Raw genomic sequence first — 17,759 nt, forward strand, 5'->3', positions numbered from 1 at the left:
TAATGGGGGGAGATTTTAATACGGTGTTGGAACCAGGGCTGGATAGGTCGAAGTCCAGGACTGGAAGGAGGCCGGCAGCAGCCAAGGTACTTAAAGATTTTATGGAGCAGATGGGAGGTGTAGACCCGTGGAGATTTAGCAGACCTAGGAGTAAGGAGTTCTCGTTTTTCTCCTATGTCCATAAAGTCTACTCGCGAATAGACTTTTTTGTGCCGGGTAGGGCATTGATCCCGAAGGTGAGGGGAACGGAGTATACGGCTATAGCCATTTCGGATCACGCTCCACACTGGGTGGACTTGGAGATAGGGGAGGAAACAGGAGGGCGCCCACCCTGGAGAATGGACATGGGACTAATGGCAGATGAGGGGGTGTGTCTAAGGGTGAGGGGGTGCATTGAAAAGTACTTGGAACTCAATGATAATGGGGAGGTCCAGGTGGGCGTGGTCTGGGAGGCGTTGAAGGCGGTGGTTAGAGGGGAGCTGATATCAATAAGGGCACATAAAGGGAAGCAGGAGAGTAAGGAACGGGAGCGGTTGCTGCAAGAACTTTTGAGGGTGAACAGACAATATGCGGAAGCACCGGAGGAGGGACTGTACAGGGAAAGGCAAAGGCTACATGTAGAATTTGACTTGCTGACTACAGGCACTGCAGAGGCACAATGGAGGAAGGCACAGGGTGTACAGTACGAATATGGGGAGAAGGCGAGCAGGTTGCTGGCACACCAATTGAGGAAAAGGGGAGCAGCGAGGGAAATAGGGGGAGTGAGGGATGAGGAAGGAGAGATGGAGCGGGGGGCGGAGAGAGTGAATGGAGTGTTCAAGACATTTTATAAAAAATTATATGAAGCTCAACCCCCGGATGGGAGGGAGAGAATGATGGGCTACTTGGATCGGCTGGAATTTCCCAAGGTGGAAGGGCAGGAAAGGGTGGGACTGGGAGCACAGATCGAGGTAGAAGAAGTGATGAAAGGAATTAGGAGCATGCAGGCGGGAAAGGCCCCGGGACAGGATGGATTCCCAGTCGAATTCTATAGAAAATATGTGGACTTGCTCGCCCCGGTACTGACGAGGACCTTTAACGAGGCAAAGGAAAGGGGACAACTGCCCCCGACTATGTCTGAAGCAACGATATCGCTTCTCTTAAAGAAGGAAAAGGACCCGCTACAATGCGGGTCCTATAGACCTATTTCCCTCCTAAATGTAGATGCCAAGGTCCTGGCCAAGGTAATGGCAATGAGAATAGAGGAATGTGTCCCGGGGGTGGTCCACGAGGACCAAACTGGGTTTGTGAAGGGGAGACAGCTGAACACGAATATACGGAGGTTGTTAGGGGTAATGATGATGGCCCCACCAGAGGGAGAAATGGAGATAGTAGTGGCGATGGATGCCGAGAAAGCATTTGATAGAGTGGAGTGGGATTATTTGTGGGAGGTGTTGAGGAGATTTGATTTTGGAGAGGGGTATGTTAGATGGGTGCAGCTGTTGTATAGGGCCCCAGTGGCGAGCGTGGTCACGAATGGACGGGGATCTGCATATTTTCGGCTCCATAGAGGGACAAGGCAGGGATGCCCTCTGTCCCCATTATTTTTTGCACTGGCGATTGAGCCCCTGGCGATAGCGTTGAGGGGTTCCAAGAAGTGGAGGGGAGTACTTAGGGGAGGAGAAGAGCACCGGGTATCTTTGTATGCGGACGATTTGCTACTATACGTGGCGGACCCGGCAGAGGGGATGCCAGAAATAATGCGGATACTTGGGGAGTTTGGGGATTTTTCAGGGTATAAATTGAACATGGGGAAAAGTGAGTTGTTTGTGGTGCATCCAGGGGAGCAGAGTAGAGAAATAGAGGACCTACCGTTGAGGAAGGTAACAAGGGACTTTCGTTACCTGGGGATCCAGATAGCTAAGAATTGGGGCACATTGCATAGGTTAAATTTAACCCGGTTGGTGGAACAGATGGAGGAGGATTTCAAGAGATGGGATATGGTATCCCTGTCAATGGCAGGGAGGGTGCAGGCGGTTAAGATGGTGGTCCTCCCGAGATTCCTCTTTGTGTTTCAGTGCCTCCCGGTGGTGATCACGAAGGCTTTTTTTAAAAGGATTGAAAAGAGCATCATGGGTTTTGTGTGGGCCGGGAAGACCCCGAGAGTGAGGAAGGGATTCTTACAGCGTAGCAGGGATAGGGGGGGGGCTGGCACTACCGAGCCTAAGTGAGTATTATTGGGCCGCTAATATTTCAATGGTGAGTAAGTGGATGGGAGAGGAGGAGGGAGCGGCGCGGAAGAAATTAGAGAGGGCGTTCTGTAGGGGGACTAGCCTACAGGCTATGGTGACAGCCCCATTGCCGTTCTCACCGAGGAACTACACCACAAGCCCGGTGGTGGTGGCTACACTGAAGATTTGGGGACAGTGGAGACGGCATAGGGGAAAGACTGGAGCCTTGGGGGGGTCCCCGATAAGAAACAACCATAGGTTTGCCCCGGGGGGAATGGATGGGGGATATGGAATGTGGCAAAGAGCAGGAATAACGCAACTGAAAGATCTGTTTGTGGATGGGAAGTTCGCGAGTCTGGGAGCGCTGACCGAGAAATATGGGTTGCCCCAAGGGAATGCATTCAGGTATATGCAACTGAGGGCTTTTGCGAGGCAACAGGTGAGGGAATTCCCGCAGCTCCCGACACAAGAGGTGCAGGACAGAGTGATCTCAAAGACATGGGTGGGGGATGGTAAGGTGTCAGATATATATAGGGAAATGAGGGACGAAGGGGAGACTATGGTAGATGAACTAAAAGGGAAATGGGAAGAAGAGCTGGGGGAGGAGATCGAGGAGGGGCTGTGGGCAGATGCCCTAAGCAGGGTAAACTCGTCGTCCTCGTGTGCCAGGCTAAGCCTGATTCAGTTTAAGGTATTACACAGGGCACATATGACTGGAGCACGGCTCAGTAAATTTTTTGGGGTGGAGGATAGGTGTGCGAGGTGCTCGAGAAGCCCAGCGAATCATACCCATATGTTTTGGTCATGCCTGGCACTACAGGGGTTTTGGATGGGGGTGACAAAGGTGCTTTCAAAAGTAGTAGGAGTCCGGGTCGAACCAAGCTGGGGGTTGGCTATATTTGGGGTTGCACAAGAGCCGGGAGTGCAGGAGGCGAGAGAGGCCGATGTTTTGGTCTTTGCGTCCCTAGTAGCCCGGCGCAGGATATTGCTAATGTGGAAAGAAGCCAAGCCCCCGGGGGTGGAGACCTGGATAAATGACATGGCGGGGTTTATAAAGCTAGAGCGGATTAAGTTCGTCCTAAGGGGGTCGGCTCAAGGGTTCACCAGGCGGTGGCAACCGTTCGTCGAATACCTCGCAGAAAGATAGACGGAATGGGAAAAAGAAGGCAGCAGCAGCAGCCCAGGATCGGGGGGGGGGGGCGGGCGAAGGAGGTACCAGAAGGACTCTCAGGGTTGTTAATATACACTGTATAGTATGTATAGGTCGTTGCTACAGATAATTATATATTGGACTGTTAAATTATATTTTTGGAGAGTGTTACTTGTGACAAGGCAGTTGCCAATTAGGGCTAGTTTTCATTTTTGTTATTTATTATTTATTCTTTTTTTTTTTGTTTTTGTTTATAAAATAGGTCATTGTTATTTGTGTTGTTATAATGTTGTGTAAAGGATGCACAATGTACTGTGTTGGTTGACCAAAAATTTTCAATAAAATATTTAATAAAAAAAAAGAAAGATAAAGGCTAGAAGACTGCGTACCAGAGGTGGTCGCAGAGGACCAGATGGGCTTTGTCAAAGGTAGACAGCTTACCTCCAACATCAGGCACTTGCTGAACATGATAATGACCCCCTCCGGGGAGAGAACACCAGAGGTGATCGTCTCCCTAGACACAGAAAAGGCCTTCGACAGAGTCGAATGGAAATACCTCATAGAGGTACTGGAGCGGTTCAGGCTTGGAACAGGGTTCACCTCCTGGGTAAAACTCCTTTACAACGCTCCCATGGCGAGCGTACGGACCAACAACACCAACTCCCGATGCTTCCAGCTGCACAGGGGCACCAGACAAGGATGCCCACTGTCCCCGCTGCTGTTCGCCCTAGCGATCGAACCACTAGCAATCGCGCTCAGAGCGGCAAAAAGCTGGAGGGGGATCCGAAGAGGCAGCAGAGAGCACAGAGTCTCATTCTCTGCAGATGACCTGCTCCTCTACATTTCGGACCCAAAAAGCAGCATGGACGGAATCATCGCGCTCCTGAAAGAGTTTGGCGCCTTCTCGGGCAAAAGCAAGATCTTCCCGGTACACACACAAGTAGGGGGGGGCAGCGCTAACGGGACTGCCGCTTAAACAAGCCCGACACAAATTCCGCTACCTGGGGATCCAAATAGCCCATGACTGGAAAGGGATCCACAAATGGAACCTCACAAGTCTGACAGAGGAAGTAAAACAGGACCTGCAAAGATGGATCACACTCCCACTCTCCCTCGCAGGGAGAGTCCAGACGATCAAAATGAACGTACTGCCCAGGTACCTCTTCCTATTCAGAGCCATCCTGATCTACATCCCCAAGGCCTTTTTCAAAGCACTAGACAAACTAATCATGGCGTTCTTATGGGGAGGGAGGGGAGAGAATGCTAGGATCCTAAAGAAGGTCCTACAAAAAACAAAATCCGGGGGGGCTAGCCCTCCCAAACCTACAATTCTACCACTGGGCGGCGACAGCCGAGCGAATAAGGGGATGGATCAAGGAGCCAGAAGCCGAGTGGGTGCCCGCGGAAGAGGCCTCCTGCATAGGGACCTCCCTCCGGGCCCTCGCCACGGTGGCACTCCCATCCCCACCCAAAAAACACTCCAGCAGCCCGGTGGTGATAGCCACCCTCCAGCCCTGGAACCAGCTACTGCAGCAATTTGGCCTGACCAAAATGTCGGACAAATCTCCCACCTGCAATAACCATAGGTTCACACCAGCGCTGACTGACGCCACCTTTAAAAAGTGGGGACAGGACGGAGGGACACTGACAGTCAGGGACCTAAACCCAGATGGCAGGGTCGCAACAATGGATGAACTGACAGAAATTCCAGCTAGCCAGGGGGAACAAGCTAAGGTACCTGCAACTCAAAAACGTCCTACGAAAGGAGACAAGGACATACCCACAACCGCCACAACAGACATTACTGGAAGAGTTACTGGACGCACGCATACTAGATAAAGGAAACTGGGGGCAGCACGGTGGCACAGTGGTTAGCATTGCTGCCTCATGGCGCTGAGGTCCCAGGTTCGATCCCAGCTTTGGGTCACTGTCCGTGAGGAGTTTGCACATTCTCCCTGTGTTTGCGTGGGTTTCGCCCCCACAATCCCAAAAAAGATGTGCAGAGTAGGTGGATTGGTCACGCTAAATTGCCCCTTAATTGGAAAAAATTAATTGGGTACGCTAAATTTAAAAAAAAAAAGATAAAGGGAACTGTAGTGACATGTATGACCGACTGGTAGAGAGGGCCAACACCGTACTGGACGCAACAAGAAAGAAATGGGAGGAGGGCCTGGGGATCGAGATAGGGTGGGAACTCTGGAGCGAAGCTCTGCATAGGGTCAACTCCACCTCCACGTGCGCAAGGCTCAGCCTGACGCAGCTAAAAGTGGTACATAGAGCCCACTTAACAAGAACCCGTATGAGTAGGTTCTTCCCGGAGGTGGAAGACAGATGTGAACGGTGCCAAGGAGGCCCAGCCAACCACGCCCACATGTTGTGGTCCTGCCCCAGACTTGTGGAGTACTGGACAGCCTTCTTCGAGGCAATGTCCAAGGTGGTGGGGGTGAGGGTGGAGCCATGTCCGAAAGTGGCTGTCTTCGGGGTTTCAGACCAGCCAGATCTATTCCTGGGGAGGAGGGCGGGACACCCTTGCCTTTGCCTCCCTGATGGCCCAACGTAGAATCCTGTTCGGCTGGTGGTCAGCAGCACCACCCAAAACTGCAGACTGGCTGCCCGACCTCTCAGAATCACACCAAATGGAGGGCGAGACAGCTAAACCTGAGAGGAAAGAAAGACGAACCACAGGTGGGGGGAGGGGGCAGAAGGCAGGAGGGGAGGGGAGGAAGAGTTAAGAGACAGGGAACAATAGAGGAGAAGCAGGGAGGTTGGGGGGGGGGGGGGCGGAGGCAGGAAAATGATAGCCGGAAGGAGGGCACGGGAAACGATAACAAACTTGGCATCTCCAGGAACAGAGAACAAAGAGAATACAGGCGAAAGGCGGGAGGAACGGCTGAAGCGGTGGTGAGCGCAAGACGACAACGGCAACGAGATCCGTCCGGAAGAAGCAAGTGACAACACCAACACCAGACCCATTCGGGTATTGCCCTCTGTAATCGTTTCTCCAGCACCCAAATGTATATCTACCTCCCCAGTCTCCCCACCCCCCCAACAAACAGATGCCTACTTATGTGTTGTAAATAATATTGCCAAGTGTACAGAGTTTCTGCTGTTGAGCTGGTGCATACTTTACCAGTTACTTTATTTTATTTTTAAAAATTTTTTTATTATTCTTTTTTTTTGTTGGTATGTTTGTGTGTGCCCTTCTCTATATATACATCTTATTCTGTGTACATAACGGTAAATATACTTTGTTCAAAAACCCAATTAAAAACATTTATTTAAAAAAAATCTCTGCCCAAAATGAATCCTCAGACTGTGACTCCTGGGTCGAGATTCTCCGACCCCCCGCCGGGTCGGAGAATCGCCGGGGGCTGGCGTGAATCCCGCCCCCGCCGGTTGCCGAAGTCTCCGGCACCGGATATTCGGCGGGGGCCGAATGGGCCGAAGTCCCGCCGCTAAAATGCCTGTCCCGCCGGCGTAAATTAAACCACCTACCTTACCGGCGGGACAAGGCGCCCTTGGGGGGGGGGGGCGCGGGGCGATCTGGCCCCGGGGGGTGCCCCCACGGTGGCCTGGCCCGCGATCGGGGCCCATCGATCATCGGGCGGGCCTATGCCGTGGGGGCACTCTTTCCCTTCCGCCTCCGCCACGGTCTCCACCATGGCGGAGGCAGAAGAGACTCCCTCCACTGCACATGTGTGGGAAGCTGTCAGCGGCCGCTGATGCTCCCGCGCATGCGCCGCCTGGCGATGTCATTTCCGCGCCAGCTGGCGGGGCACCAAAGGCCTTTTCCGCCAGCTGGCGGGGCGGAAATACGTCCGGCGCCGACCTAGCCCCTCATGGTTGGGGCTCGGCCCCCAAAGATGCGGAGCATTCCGCACCTTTGGGGCGGCGCGATGCCCGTCTGATTTGCGCCGTTTTGGGCGCCAGTCGGCGGACATCGCGCCGTTTCCGGAGAATTTCGCCCCTGATTCTGGACACACCACCATCGGGAACATCTTCCCTGCATCTGTCCTGTCTAGTCCTGTTAGAATTTTATAAGTCTCTATGAGATCCCCCCTCATTCTTCTGAACTCCAGCGCGAACAATCCCAACCTAGTCAATCTCTCCTCATATGACAGTCCCACCATCGCTGGAATCAGTCTGGTAAACCTTCGCTGCACTCCCTCGAGAGCAAGAACATCCTTCCTCAGAGAAGGAGACCAAACCTGCACACAGTATTCCAGGTATAGCCTCACTAAGGCCCTGTATAATTGTAACAACACATCCCTGCTCCTGTACTCAAAACCTCTCGCAATGAAGGCCAACACACCATTAGCCTTCTTTACCGCCTGCTGCACCTGCATGCTTACCTTCAACGACTGGTGCACAAGGACACCCAGGTCCCGCTGCACCCTCCCCTCTCCCAATTTACAACCGTTCAAGTAGTAATCTGCCTTCCTTTGCTTCCAAAGTGAATAACCTCACAGTTATCTGAATTATACTGCATCTGCCTTTGATTTGCCCACTCAACCAGCCTGCCCAGATCATGCTGTAGGATCTCTGCATCCTCGTCACAGTTTACCCTCCCACCCAACTCGGTATCATCTGCAAATTTTGTGATGTAACATTTTGTTCTCTCATCCAAATCATTAATATATATTGTGAATAGCTGGGGTCTCAGCACCGATCCCTGTGGCACCCCACTAGTTAATCCCTACTCTTTGTTTCCTCTCTGCCAACCAGTTTTCTATCCACCTGAATACACTTCCCCCAATCCCATGAGCTTTAATCTCGCACAAGGTAATTAGGTGTTTTTTGACCAGTGCAGATGCGATGGTCCAAAGGGCCTTTTCTGTGCTGTAGACCACTATGACTCATATTCTCCTTCTAATACTGACTGTCCTCTTGTAACATCTAGGAAACTATCCCGGACACATTGCAGAAATTCACTACCTTTCTGACAGGTGCTTGTCTGCGTGGAAGTCAGACCTGGTTCTTTCCTTAGATTTCTCAACCTCGGTCTATAGGATTCTGCCACTAGTTCATATGCACTTAAATTGGTGTTTCTCACCTCATCATAATCCTTAGATACCTCCTCTGATAGTGATGCACTATTAATCTACTAACTTTGTTTGAACCATCCAATACCCACTTAGTTTTTGCCCACTTCAATTGATTAGCTATTTTCTCAAATTCGATGAAAAAGGCTTGCACATCTTTCTTGTCAAACCTTGGCAGTGCTCGAATATATTTAAACATATTGCCACTAGGAATTGGACTAGGAAGGGTTAGTTCTTGCTTTGAACTTTCCTGAACAACTGCCTTTAACGCCCAACATTTTAAGTTGACATTCTCTCACTCTCTCCTTTTCCCCTTCCCTTGCTAATCTTTCAATTCCACTTCAAGTTTCTCGCATTTCAATTTCCATTTGAAAAGCTTCCTTTTTGCTTGTCCTCTACCATTGTCACTCTTTTTCATTTGTTATTGCCAATCTCTCGCTTTCCTTTGCTTCCAGCATTTCCACTCTCCTGTCTCTTTTTCCTGCATTTCTAATTGTTTCATTTGTAATTGAAGTTTAGCCACTTCCAATGATTCGGACTGTTTCTCTGCAAACTTTTATCTCCACCTTCTGCACCCCTACAGATAAAGTCAACTGCAGCTTGTTCGCCAAATCCAAAAGCTTTGGTTTAGCCACCCTTTGTTAATCACTGTGAGTGACCTCTTCCACAGCCAATAAATTCTCAGCCACTGAAAGAGCCATTTCACAAGTCACTCCCTATTAAAATTGCCAGGATGCATGACCTGAAAGAAAGCACTCGTTCTTCATGGTCTTTAAGGTCAATAATCCCAAGCCAAGCTAGGAATTATACTTTAAAATCCTGGTCAAAAGCCCCCATTGTTTGTTCAAGTACCATACCAGACCCCAATGTATGTTATGAAACTGGATGAGAAATCCCAACAACATTGCAATTTGTAAACTGTGAGGAAAGGATACTTCACCCCCAGGGGTAATTCCACTGACAAATCAGATTTTTTAAATATTTAAACAGCTTATTCTTAACACAGGACCAACCTCAATATTACCAGAGAAAATAGCTTATAATTAACAATTAAACAGTTCTTAATAATAAAAGCAAACCCTTTTATTTCTAACTTACACTTTCTCCATCTCCAATTAAGCAACACCCATTCCAGGTCAAAAGCCACTTGCAAATAAAGTTAGCAAACACAGGGAGACTTGCTGTCCTCTGTGTAGAGAGTTGTATTCAGCAAAGGAGAGACCCTTTCAGACACAGGTCCTTCTGCCTTTGGCAGACAAAAAGTTATACGTCTTGCTACACACCTGGCTCCCCCATTAATACATCATCTCTATCTCATTAACTGTCTTATGACCATCTTACTATGGCTAAACACAACCCCTCACTTATCTAATCCCCCAGGGAACCTTCTTTCTATAAACAAAAGTCTATTATAGCCCTATATAGCAAAGCAATTAAAAGGTTAGTATCAATGATTACTTGCTTACAATATCGTAATTGAATCTTTTACAGACACACTGCCTGCTTGTATATTAAATGAGGATTTTAAAAAATATTACTGCAACATATGTATAATACAATATACATAATAATTTCCTACATTCATCACAGTAAAACCTTAATTTAATGCCTATTCCTTTTCCAAATCTTCTGTTGCAATCTCTGCAAGTCCATCAGTAAACTTGTGCAGCCTGGCTGGTTCGGTATTCAGGTCATTGGTGTAGTTTAGAAGCAGTAAGAATCTGAGGATGAACTTGATATACTATCATCCCTTATGATCACACCTCTCATAAGTAGTCTATGTTTTCTATTTTTAAATAAAAAATTTCTATAACAATTTTCTCAGACTTTGGTATCACCTGACCAATAGAAGAGGTTCGAAGAGAGAATAACTCAGGTGGGAGAGTTGTTTGTTTATGCTGCCCGCTTTTCCAAGGCTGCGGGAGGTGTAGACACAGTCAATTGATGGGAGGCGGGTTCGCCTGATGGACTGGGCTGTGTTCATGACTCTCTAGTTTCTTACGGTCTTGAGCCAAGCAGTTGCCATATCAGGCTGTGATGCAGCCAGTTATAGCTGGAACAGGCACATGTAAATAGTTTGGCAACAAGAGGAGACGAGAGTTTAGATTTTATGCGGTAGCAATTTCGCCTCCTGACTTCCAAAACCTTTCAACTGTCTACAAGTCTCAAATCCGATGTGTGATGGAATATGCTTCAATTGTCTTTCCAAGTGTAGCTCCCACAACAATCAAGCTCAACATCATTAAAATGACGGTCCTCCCGAGATTCCTGTTTGTATTTCAATATCTCCCCATCTTCATTCCGCGGTCCTTTTTTAAGCAGGTGAATAAAGTTATAGCGGGCTTTGTATGGGGGGGGGCAAGTCCCCGCGTGTGAGGAGGGTAATGCTGGAGCGGAGTCGGGGAGAGGGAGGGCTGGCGCTGCCAAACTTTAGCAATTATTACTGGGCAGCTAACATAGCCATGATTAGGAAGTGGCTGGTGGGGGTCGGGTCGGCATGGGTGCGTATGGAGGCGGCTTCTTGCAGGTTTGGGGGTGCTGGTAACTGCGCCTTTGCCATTCCGCCAGCGCGGTACTCCACCAGCCCCATGGTGGTGGCGGCCTTGAGAGTCTGGGGACAATGGAGGAGACATGTGGGAGCAGTGGGAGCATCGGTCTGGTCCCCAATCTGCGATAATCACCGGTTTGCCCCGGGGAGGATGGACAGGGGGTTCTGAATATGGCGGAGAGCGGGGATTGAGAGGATGGGGGACTTGTTTATAGAGGGGTACTTTCCGAGTATGAGGGCGCTGGAGGAGAAGTTTGCATTGGTGGGGGAGAAACAAATTTTGATATCTGCAGATGCGGTACTTTCTGCGTAGACATGTACCTACCTTCCCACTCCTGCTGCTGAGGGGGATTCAGGACAGGGTAGTTTCCAGAGGATGGATAGGAGAGGGAAGCATTTCTGACATTTACATGGAACTTATGGGATCAGAGGAGACGCAGACTGAGGAGCTGAAGTGAAAGTGGGAGGTGGAGCTGGGGAGAGAGATGGAGGAGGGCCTTTGGGCGGACACGTTGAGTAGAGTCAACGCGACCGCAACTTGTGCCAGACTCAGCCTGATTCAATTCAAGGTTGTTCACCGGGCTCACATGACAGTGGCCCGGATGAGCAGATTCTTTGGGGTGGAAGACAGGTGTGCAAAATGTGTGGGTGGACCAGCGGACCATGTCCACATGTTCTGGGCATGTCCAAAGCTTAGGGGATTTTGGCAGGGGTTTGCTGACGTCATGTCCAAGGTATTAAAAACCAGGGTGGCATCGAGTCCAGAGGTGGCGATTTTCAGGGTGTCGCAGGATCCGGGAGGAGAAAGAGGCAGACGTTCTGGCCTTTGCTTCCCTGGTAGCCCGGAGACGGATATTACTAGCATGGAGGGACTCAAGGCCCCCGAAGTCGGAGACCTGGCTATCGGACATGGCTAGCTTTCTCTGTCTGGAGAAAACTAAGTTCGCCCTGAGAGGGTCGTTGTTAGGGTTCGCCCAGAGGGGGCAACCATTCATCGACTTCTTCGTGGAGAATTAATCGTCAGTTGGGGGGGGGGAGGTTATGTTAGCGTAGATTAGGGGGTTAATTAATGGTGGGACATGTTGGGGAGGGTGGTGGTATTTGCACTATGTTTATATTTTCATGTACATTGTTTATATTGCTGCTGTTACAATGCCGTAAAATACCTCAATAAAATGTTTATTTTAAAAAATCAAGCTCAACATCATTGAGGGCAAAGCAGCCCACTTGATTGGCACTCTATCCACCTTAGAATTTCACTCACTGTACTAGTGTATCAGCTACAAGATGAACTGCCCCAACTTGCCTCGGCCTCTTTGACAGGACCTCCAATCTTGCGATGGCTACCAATTTGAAGAACCAGGGCAGCAGGCAAATGGGAACGGCACCACCTGCAAGCTCCCTTTCACCAGACACGTCATAACTTGGCAATATATTGTCAAACTCCTGGTGCTCCCTGACTAACTGCTGTGGGTAAACCTAAACCACATGGAGTGCAGAAGCTTACCACCATCTTTCCAAAGGTCATTAGGGAGGGATGGCGAGGTGGTTAGATTCTCTCATTGAAGATGGTCATAGTGTTGCTAATTGTGTTTCTCTTAATTTGGCTCTGAAGATGGCGGCCAATATGGTCACCTTCCTTAATTCTAATTACGTTTTGCTCTAGAGTCGCCAGGTGTCTCTCGATACTGCCACAAGGTTCGAAACCGAATACTGATCAAAGACTCGATACACCAGTTAGTAAGTTCAAACTCAATGCTCATTTATTTACACACACAGTCAAATATACTCATGCACAAAACTCTACAGACTAAACTATCACTACTGCTAAAGCCTATATTTAGCTTCAGGCACCCACTCAGTCAGAGGGACAATGGCCGTTGTTCGGTTCTGAGGCTGCTGGGGTTGAACTGGTGTGGAATAACAGCTAAGAGCGTCTGTCTGGTAGCGTGCGTTGACCTTGGACTTACTTGGTCTGATGCAGCTTTGGCAGGTCTCTCCTTGGTGAGAGCCGGAGCCAAGAGATCGATTCTCTCTTGGGGGATTCTTCTTATACCCAAAGGGGGCTTTGTGCGCTTTTGGGCGGGCCTTGAACTTGGCCCCAATTAATTGGGCCGTTTCTCAATCGTTCCTATCGATTTCCTCCAATAAAGGGGTGGGTGCCCTGATGGCTGGGCGTGTCCTAGGTGGCCATTGACCTGCTTTGTTCTAGTCTCCTCTGGCGCCGGGGTGGCTGCCTTGGTATCGTTTACTTTTGTCCCCGGGGATGGCTCATTAGTATGGTAATGGTTTTGCAGTTTCGGTCTTGTCTGGGAGCTGCGGCCCCAATCAACAGACAAACTCTGCACCTGCTTGTTTTCTCAGTATTGCCCATTTTCCCTGCAATCTTTGCAAAGTGTCCATTTTATAATCGGGAAGTGGCCATCCCAGATGGCTACACTCTCTCCTTGTGATCCTCAAAGCGAAGCGTGAAGGATCACATTACCGCGTCATCTTCGTTCTCTGACCAAGCGGGGCACCCATAAGCACTTCACGGTCTCTACACTGCCCTATCCTATGAAAAGAAATTTTTACCTAAAATCATTTTACTTACATACATCGCCAGTACTAAGAGTGATTCTACTGTGTACGATAGTGAACACCAGGTTGTGAACTTGTCACACCAAGTCGGGGTGTCATTAACTATCTCGGGGTTAAATATCTTGGGGTGTAGTGTATGTTAGAGGTGGGAATCATTCACGGCCTGTGTGGTAGGGGTCAGAGGGGTAGCATCCGCACACAACTGAAGGGATCCCGCTAAGATCCAGGTGAACATGAAGGTTGTCTTCATCTTTTCCGTCTGTCTTCTTCTTTTTCTTCCTCTGGGGTTCCTGAGGTTCCGGAGTTCTATGAACACAAGCATAATATTTGTTATTATCTTGCTTAAGATCTCGTCTGTCTGTCCTTTGTTGCCAATTACCCATTATGATTGGTTACCATCTGTGACTCCCTCATTTTTTAAAAAAACCAAATATTTGGGACAAGGCATCCGAGAAAAATACTGACATAGTGCGAGCTGTCTTGCAGCCTGTGCGATCTACCATCCTATCGTTTGAGAGTGTAAATAGCATACGGAAGCAACCTAAGGGTCGCCAAAAACAAAAAGAATTTCAAACTGAAAGTGCCAAAATGGGGTGTGTATGGGCCACGGCGGGTAAGAAATGGGTGCAATCCCCGGGTAGGACGGTGACCAGTGCCATTTGTGCTCTACCCGAGCGTAGCTGACCAGAGGGGGGTCCTCAGGCAGGGCGGGGACCAGTGCCGTTTCTCCACTGCCTGAGCGAACGGTAAGAACGGGTAAGAATGTGGTCGTCATAGGGGGCTGCCTCTCGTGATCGAATCAGGAGAGTACCTATGAGTGGTGTCTGCTGACAAACTAGTTCCTCTGAACGGTTGTTTGTGGACAAACTTATTCCATTAACAGTCATTGGGCGTCAAAAGGGTGGTGGCGTGGGGGCCATGAAAAACTTTCAAATTTACAAACAATAAACATGTACATTAAATGAACAAACATACAACAAAATGTTGCAGGTTCCATCAGAAAGGACACCGTATCTCTCCATCGGTTCCTTTTTTTTTTCATCATGTGGACACCTCATTGATCAGTAGCGAACAGGGTCGCAAAGGGATTCGGTTGGTGGGAGTCAGACTCTATGTCATCATCTTCTCCCGCCTGCCATACTCTTGACTGGAGTAGTTTGGCTAAAGCTGCTTGGGGTGAATTGGGGTCCATCTCATCATTCCGGATGAGCCTGAACGAATTGTCGCGGTGCCAGAATCGTGTGTCGAGGTTGGAGCTGCTAGGTTGTAATCAGTGATCGTCGGGCGGTGGGTCTGGGTCAGGGGCTTTGATGTATGTGATTTCGAAGGTGTCGCTGGAATCATGCTCGGATTCGCTGGGAGTGGGGCCTGGTGCGGGGGTATAATTATAACCTGGTGTGCTGTGGCTGTCGTCATTGCTGTCGCTGTCGCTGCTGGTTGAAGGAATGGAGAGGCGGAGTCGTGCCTCTGGGGGTGGAGTTGAAGTTGTGTCTGAGGATGGGCTGGACTGGCTGGGGGATTGTAGGAATAAGTCATCTGTGGGCGGGGCGTGCTCGCCTGTTGCTGCGAGCAAGATGTGGTGTGAATGGTTGTTCTGCGAGCCATAAGCCTTAAGCTGGTTTATGTGAAACCAAGCAGACTTGCCATTGGGATATGTGATCTTGTATACAGAGGGGCTTACTTTGTCCGAAATGGAGTACGGTCCAGAAAATTTGGGGGAAAAGAATGAACTGGGGTTGTATAGGGAAAGCATCACTTGCTGCCCTACTACAAACTCGGTGGCGTGTACCTTTTTGTCGTAACAAGCCTTGCTTTGTTTCCCCCTAATCCCAAGTCTCACAGCTGCTGCGAGTTGGGCTGCCTTTATATTCTCAAGTAACTGCTGGACAGTATTTTCATGCGCGAGGGCGGTGACTGTGGGGCTGGCCAAATCCAGTCCTAATAAATACTCTGTACCTTTCATGGGGCGTCCGGTCATGAGGGTGTGGGGGGTGTATCCTGTGGACGTGGACACCGTGTTTCTTCGGAACATTAAAGCAAATGGGAGAACTGAATCCCAGGTGCTGTTGTGCTGTTGCACCATTTTCCTGAGCGTGGCTTTTAGAGTTCTGTTCATCCTCTCTACAATGCCACTTGACTGGGGGTGGTAGGCTATGTGAAAGTTTTGCCTGATTTTGAAAATTGTGAGGACTTTTTCATTACTCGCCCTGTAAAATGGGAGCCTTGTTCGGACTCTATACTGCGTATAGAGTCTTGTAAAGATGTGCTGTGTTAGGATTTTAGCTGTTGTCTTGGCCTTATTCGTTCTCGATGGAAAAGCTTCCACCCATTTTGTGAAGGTGTCGATGACCACCGGCACATACTTGTAACCATTTCTGCAGGGGGGTAGGGGTCCTATGCAGTCTATCTGCAAATTCGTCCAGGAGCCATGAACGGGGCTGATGTGACTAAGCTGAGCCTTTCTTGCATATCTGTCTGGATTGTTCTGGGCACAGATCAATCAATTTTCAATGTAGTGAGCAACATCGGCTTTTAAATCAGGCCACCAGCAGAGCGGTCTGAGGTGGGTTAGGGTGGGTTCAATGCCTTGGTGTCCATGATTGTCATGGAACTGACAAATAATCTGGTTCCTGTCCTGGCTGGGAACTACATAAATGCCGTCTTTCAAAATCACACTGTCGTGTGTGGTGATTGCGTTTTTAAACTTGTCGTACGGGGCTGGGAAGGTTCCTTTTAAAACTTCCGAGTTTTTCATCTTCCTTCTAGGCCTTTGCTGGATCCTGAATGTTGGTCTGTGAGACCTGAACCATGTGTACTGGGGTGCTCTCGGGGGGAGGGGGTTCCAAAAGTAACCATGCCTGGAACCTGCCTTCGCTAGGGCGTCTGCTTTAACGTTACCGGGGGGAAGAACGGTGATGACTGCGAACTTTAATTATACCGTATTTCCTATTTTTGGCTGTCTCTAGGATATGTCGGAGTAATGGGGCTGAGGGTAGGGGCTTTCCGTCTGCGGAAACAAATCCTTTAGTCTCCCACTGGGGTAGGAATTCCATTAAGCTATTACAGACATACAAACTGTCCGAATATATGTCTGCTGGGGTTGGAAACGAGTCAGGGTGGTCTACAATGTACGCTATGGCTGCGAGTTCTGTTGCCTGCGAGCCTAGATGTCCTGGCAACTTTAGTGAAATCTCATCTAGGGCGCGTCCCTGTGCGTCCTCTACATAAATGCCGTAACCGGTCATTCTCTTTCCATTCAAAACTGTGGAGGATTCATCCACATAAATTTTCAGGTGTGCGCACGTGTCTGTGGGCTGGGGTCTCTGTGGTGTATTACCTGCTTTCCTGGGAGCAGACTTAGGTATAAATCGGCCTGTGTTGTGTTTCGTGGTGATGATCTCACATTCATGTGGGGTACCTGCATATTGCAAATTATCGGCTAGGAAAGTGTGGGTCTTGGTTCTTTTTACTGTAATGTCCCGTCCCTGTAAAAGAAGGGTCCAACGGGCTGCGTGGATTTGGCTGACTGTGCTATATTTGATTGCTATATTTCACAGTAACTTCATTTGAAGCCTACTTGTGACAATAAACAATTTTCATTTCATTAGGAGCGCTGCTTTTGTGGCAAAACCGTCAATGTGGTTTCGGTAGTAGCCAACCAGTCCTAAAAATGACCGGAGGGCTGTTACGTTATGGTGAAGGGGCAATTTGACAATCGAGTCAATTCTCTTTTGCTCGATCTCGCGTTTACCATGTGTGATTACTGTACCCAAGTAAATCACTTTTTCCTGCAAAATCTGGGCCTTCTTGGGGTTGCTTTACATCCAATTTCTTTTAGGAGTGCTAGGAGTTCGGCGAGAAGTGAAATGTGCTCTATCTTTGTGTTGGTCTGGAGTAGCAAGTTATCTGCATACTGGACCGGACAATCGGGGCGGGAACATTTTGCTAGTCCATTTGCCAGCTGTTGGTGGAAAATGGAGGGCGAGTTGTGGAAGCCTTGTGGAAGGCACGTCCACGTATATTGTTGTCCCTGGAATGTAAAGGCGAATTTGTACTGGTACGCTTTATCCAATGGAATGGACCAAAAGCCATTGCTAATGTCCAAATCCAATTTTTTTTTTTGACTGGAGTCCCTGTTTGAGCATGGTCTCAGGACTCGTGGCTATGTTGGGGGCTGCTACTGGGGTTACTTTGTTCAATTCCCGGTAATCAATGGTCAGTCGCCATGA

Source organism: Scyliorhinus torazame, chromosome 6 (genome assembly GCF_047496885.1).
Source record: "Scyliorhinus torazame isolate Kashiwa2021f chromosome 6, sScyTor2.1, whole genome shotgun sequence".
Lineage (NCBI taxonomy): Eukaryota > Metazoa > Chordata > Chondrichthyes > Carcharhiniformes > Scyliorhinidae > Scyliorhinus > Scyliorhinus torazame.